This window comes from Myotis yumanensis, unplaced genomic scaffold (genome assembly GCF_028538775.1).
Source record: "Myotis yumanensis isolate MYYU_CA2020_CCGP unplaced genomic scaffold, mMyoYum1.0.hap1 SCAF_10, whole genome shotgun sequence".
In the NCBI taxonomy this organism is placed as follows: Eukaryota; Metazoa; Chordata; class Mammalia; order Chiroptera; family Vespertilionidae; genus Myotis; species Myotis yumanensis.
This window is the reverse complement of record NW_027223761.1, coordinates 30847095-30853094: the sequence shown is the minus strand read 5'-3', so window position 1 is coordinate 30853094 and position 6000 is coordinate 30847095. Positions and strand designations below refer to the sequence as shown.

General features: G+C 43.2%; 1 protein-coding gene across 4 annotated transcripts in view; it reads left to right on the top strand.

Annotated features, from left to right (window-relative positions):
• The first annotated feature begins 1763 nt into the window (after positions 1–1763).
• The window catches only part of LOC139019051 (nucleobindin-2), a 46151-nt gene continuing 41914 nt past the window's right edge, over positions 1764–6000 (top strand). For 3 of the 4 annotated variants that reach the window (XR_011472974.1, XM_070428228.1, XM_070428231.1), the window contains exon 1: positions 1764–1881. The gene's annotated coding sequence lies outside the window, so the exon portion shown is untranslated. The remainder of the gene's footprint in view (positions 1882–6000) is intronic. The other variant, XM_070428229.1, reaches the window with a different exon arrangement.

Sequence of the window (6000 nt, the reverse complement as noted above, 5' to 3'; positions counted from 1 at the left end):
CCATTTCTTTGTAAATGGCCAGTGCCTGCCACAGTAGCTCCTGTGTTGAGCGTCTGCCCCCTGATGGTCAGTGTACATCATAGCAACCGGTCAGACAGTCAGAGGGACACTTAGCATATTAACCTTTTATATATATAGATTGGTTACTAATGATACATAACCAATACTAAAATATTTCTCATGCATTTCAAATTGAAATGTAGTGCTCCTACACCATAACCTCTTGAACATCCTTTCTTTCTCTAGTCTTTTTTTTTTTTAAATATATTTTATTGACTTTTTACAGCGAGGAAGGGAGAGAGATAGAGAGTTAGAAACATCGATGAGAGAGAAACATCGACCAGCTGCCTCCCACACATCTCCCACTGGGGACGTGCCCGCAACCCAGGCACATGCCCTTGACCGGAATCGAACCTGGGACCCCCCAGTCCGCAGGCTGATGCTCCATCCACTGAGCCAAACCGGCTTCGGCATCTTTCTCTAGTCTTGACTCTTCAATCTATCCATGAGAACTGAAGATGATTGTTTTTCTTATGTTTGCCTCTACTATCATGACATCATCATGAGTCAGGACTTAGGGAGACAGTTTGAGATTTTGATTTATAGAAAATGGGTAAGTGTTTTCTCCTGAGCCTTAAATAGGAGCTTAACTATGAGGCATTGTTCTAAGTATGTAGAAGAGAAGTATATAAGAGTAAAGATTGTTGACCTTGGAAACCAGACCTGAATTATAGGCCTAGCTCAGCCACTAATGTGAAAATGGCTAACATTTACAGAGCACTAACTATGTGCCAATCACTTTTCTATTAACTTGTTATGCTCTAAGGAGGAGGGTGGTATTTTAATCCCCATTTTAGAGACAAGAAAACCGAGGTACAGAGCGTTTAAGTAACTTACCCTGTCATGGAGATGGTTTGCGGTGAGTCTGGTTTTGCAACACAGGCAGTCTGGCTCCAAATTGGTGCACTTAGCTACTACTTTCTATTATTTCCTGATTTTTTTAAAAAGCTACTATTTCTAGCATATGCAACAGGTCTGTATTGGTTTTCTGGAATATTATCTCATGTAATCTTCACTAACAGCTGTGAAATAAATGATGCCATTTTCACAAAGGAGAAAACTACGGCTCAGAGACTTTCAAGCTTTGAAACAAGTCTTGAAGTTCCAAGAGCTTCTCTAGCCCTCGAGCCACGTATATCTTTGAGCTTCAGCTTCCCCATCTTTAAAATGATGGTTGGAGTAGAGGCCTTAGTTCTATGAGGGCGATGGACATAGAGATAAGAGATAAGTCCGCAGATGGGTGAGAGAAGGTGGAGTAAAAAGCAGTCAAGCCTCAGTGGCCGAGAGCCCAGCATAAGGGAGGTGGGTGGGGAGGAGGCTCGGGGGTGTGAGACCCCAACGAGGCCCGTGGGAGAAAATGGGCCTGACAGCCCGTCGCTAACTGGTTTGGGCACTGCCAGTAACTAAGGGTCGGCCGCTCCCGGGACAGCAGCTCACCCGCCCAAATCTTGCTCTACAGGCTTCCCCTTGAAAGCAAACGAAGGAAGGGGCGCGGCTTCCCCGCCCGCGTAGCTGAGCGCCACGTCCCTCTTGGCTCAACTTCCCCTAGGCTTCAGGGTGGACGCGCTACCCGCGGCGAGGTCTCGTCTCTGTACCAGCCAATCAGCGCCTTCGTGATCCCAGTCGGACCAATCACCGCTGCCTGGGGGCGGGGGCTGTTGCCAAGGCAGCGAGGAGGCGGGCGCGCACTGTGAGCAGAGGTACAGAGCTAAGCTGCAAACTGGAAGCTGGCAAGACGCGACAGGTCTGTGCGGGGCAGGCATTCAGCTGGCGGAGATTCGGAGGTCGAGACTGGGGCTAGGTGAGGCCCGTGATCTCGAGGTGGGTGCGGATCGTACCGCGGTAGGCTGGGGCGGGTCCTGAGATAAGGCTAAGGTCTGCCTTGCCGGGGTACTGAGGATGGGTTGGGGCCGCACTGTGGGAAGGCATGGGTTGGAGGGGGCTTCCAGCTCGAACTTGCAACGGGGGTGTGTGTGTGGGGGGGGGGAGTCCTTGCCTCCTCTCCATTCGCTGCAGGGCACCCAGGCTTTCTTTGGGGTCGATGAGGGTGACAGGCACTTGGCGAGGAGCTGGCGGGGGGTTGGGGGAGTGGGGGTGGGTGCTGGACCGAGATCCAGGCGTGGTTCCAGCCTGGCCTTGGCAGGTTGATGGGTGACGGAGGTGCCAACTGTTGAGGTGGGTGTACCCACAAATTCCTGGCTAATGCTCACCGCCTCCTCTCCCCTAACTCCCCCGCGCTGCCGAGCAAAGCTAGGCCGGTGAATCCTGCTCTTCTGCCCGTTCTGTTAAGGCAGTGACCCCTGACACTTAGGAGAGGAGAAAGTCCGTGTCATTTGTGTTATTGTTTTCCCTTAAGTGACAAATTGTTGGGTGTGTGGTGAGCTCTTTCAGTTTCAGAATATGAGAAAATGGTATTTCCTTGTTGCACCTGCTATGTACTAACTCAGCGAGGAAATGTGGTTATTGGGGGTGACGCTCTCCACTAAACTCCTAAATTGGATAATGTACATTTTACACAATTGAGTAAGGGCTGTCTGCCATCGCTGCCTTTTATTGAGGCTCTTAAATCCATGGATGAATATGAACAACAAATGATATATTACCTTGTTTAAAAAAACGTGGAGGGAGGTTAAATGCAAATATTTCTGATAGTTGTTTGAAGGAGATTGAGGATTTAGAATTGATGAGACAGTTGCTTTAAGGAATTCTTAAAGTAATATGACTAGATCAGATTTAGATCAGAATATCTATAGCTTCTTGTACAACCTATATAAATTATTTGTTTCTTAAGGTCTTCCCTGGTAAATTCTGATGAATAATTAGAGTCAGGCAATATCCAGATTCTAGCATCTTACCCCTCCTAGAAATTGTCTCAGGATTTATCCTGATTTAATCCAGGTGTGAGTTCTTGTTTTACAAAACTTTAACAAGTTAAACAAAAAAAGTTTCAACAAACATTCCTCAGTTAATAGGGTCGAGAATTTTTTTTAAAAAGAAGAAGCTAATGTGGACGTTAAGAATTAGAAATGAAATCTCAAATAATATCACTCTTGTTATTAGGGTGAACATGAAACTTCTAGTTCTCATTTTGGTCTTTAAACTCTCCATGATCTGGTCCAACTTTGTAGTATGAGTGAAAAATTTATTTCTGTCTCCTTGTGGTTACTCATTCTGTTCTACAGCACCTATTCTAATTTTATTCATCTTTCAAGGGTCAGGTCCATGTTGTATTTACTTTTCTCTGATCTTCTGAGAGAGTTATTATTCACATCACACATTTTGTATATACCCACTCAGCATGCTTTTTGGCAAGCTGGTTTGTGGTCTGTAAAGCCCAGTTAAAATGTAATGCACAATGAAGGCAATGAGGATGACTTTCAAAACACTAGTTATTGAGCCCTGGTTGGTGTGGCTCAGTTGGAGTGTTGCCCCCTGCACTGAAGAGCACATGCCCAGGTGGGGTGTGGGGGTGGGGCATGTGGGAGGTGGGTGATGGATGTTTTCTCTCTCTCTCTCTCTTTCTCTCTTTGAAAGATCAATTAAAAACAAACAAACCAACAAAAAACAAAACAAAACAAAAACACTAGTTGTTGATATAGTTTATTAGACTCTAAACTTTAGAGTGTCAGTAACACCAGTGTCTTTTTGTTTGGGGATTTGTTGTGTATATCTCTATACTAAACCAATTTTGTGTTATTTAGAATAAAATTTAAATTGCTTTCTACTTTCTAAGGACTTTTTGGGTGACTTAGGTGTGCAAAATAGTCTTGTAAATATTGGGTAGCTGGAGGAATCAAGTGTAGGATTTTTAAATGTATTTAAAATAATCCTTAAAGTAGATAATCTTTTAAGTATTGTGAATAATTGAGTTAACTATATTTGGTATGATGCATGATTAACTCTTTCTTAATAATCGAAGGTCTAGAAAGGGGAAATTTGTTATTTTTATGTTCAATATATGCAACTAGTTTATAGACGTTAGAAAGCAGGCTCCTAACAATTTCAAATAATGTATTAGGAAAAGGAAAAACTTTAATCACTTTAATGATTTTCAATCTAAAATATAAAAGAAAACCCCACCATGATATGGTAAAAAAATATGCTTAATTAGAATTTTTTTTAATATTCTTTTTTTTATAATATATTTTATTGATTTATTTTTACAGAGAGGAAGGGAGAGGGACAGAGAGCTAGAAACATCAATGAGAGAGAAACATCGATCAGCTGCCTCCTGCACACTCCCCACTGGGGATGTGCCTACAACCAGGGTACATGCCCTTGACCGGAATTGAACCTGGAACCCTTCAGTCCACAGGCCGATGCTCTATCCACTGAGCCAAACCGGTTAGGGCTTTTTAAATATTCTTTAAAAATTTTTTTTTTATTGATTTCAGAGAGGAAGGGAGAAGGAGAGAGAGATAGAAACATCAACGATGAGAGAGAATAATTGATTGGCTGCCTCCTGCACACCCCCTACTGGTGATCGAGCCTGCAACCTGGGCATGTGCCCTTGACCGGAATCTAACCGGGACCCTTTAGTCCACAGGCCAATGCTCTATCCACTGAGCCAAACTGGCTAGGGCCTTAATTAGAATTTGATAGGCCGATTCCAACCCTGGCTCTACCAAATGACCTTGGCCAAATCAGTTAACCTTCCTGTGTTTTACAAACTTTTATAAAAGTAAGGTCTGAACCAAACCATCTCTAAGATAATTTTTGGTCCCAGAATTCTCTATTATCGAAGATACTGTAACTGATTGTTAGGTGGGAAAAAAGGCCATGTAATGGATTCCTGGATTGATGTCCTTTTTTTGCTGATATGAGCATGAGAAACACTAACATCTATAGTATAGATTAGATTCTATTCTGATGTCTTGATACAGGGAAGGGTTGAAATTCAACCCAGCTGGTATTTTATTTTGAACCTCACTTTCCCATTGACTCTCATTTTCAAAGGGAAAAACGGAGTTGAGCATCAGGGTACCAGTTGTGCCCATTACTGCTGCCATGGAGAAACTTGGAAGCCATGTTTTCTCTACCCCACTCCTTTTCACCGTTAGCATTATGACATTGACAGTAACAAGCAGGAACCCAGGTTTCTTGGCTCAGGGCAGTGCCTTGGAGAAAGAAACCTGGGCCTCTTGCAAAATCTGTTTTAATGTCAGGGAGGAAGAGGTTGTGTTCCGCCTCCTTGGCTGTGTTCTTTTCATTGGCCTATAGCTGCATCCGGGCCCGGGTATGGCAATGCTCAGCGAGTGCTAACGTGGCCCTTCAAAAAATGACATTTAAAGGTTGGATGTTGCCCTAACCGGTTTGGCTCAGTGGATAGAGCGTCGACCTGCACACTGAAGGGTCCCAGGTTCGATTCCAGTCAAGGGCATGTACCTTGGGCTGCACACTGAAGGGTCCCAGGTTCGATTCCAGTCAAGGGCATGTACCTTGGTTGTGGACTGAAGGGTCCCAGGTTCGATTCCAGTCAAGGGCATGTACCTTGGTTGTGGGCACATCCCCAGTAGGAGGTGTGCAGGAGGCAGCTGATCGATGTTTCTCTCTCATCGATGTTTCTAACTCTCTATCCCTCTCCCTTCCTCTCTGTAAAAAATCAGTAAAATATATTTTAAAAAAATAAAGGTTGTATGTCAAACTGGTTTATTGCTTTTTAACAGAACGGATTTTCATTATTTCAATATATAGCTATTTCATTTTTAAGACAGGAAAGGTATTAATATTTATTGAGCATTTACTATTGCCATGTATTATCTACTCACACTGTATTCATTCTTCTTTTCATCCAATCAAAAACTTACAAAGAAGTATTAGTTTAATTTTATAGGTAGAAAAATTGAGAGACTCAGAGGGACAAGTAATGTTCTAGTACATAGGAGTGGTTAGGTTTCCATCTGTTGTTTAATTTTTACCATGGTGTGTTAATAAAAGTCA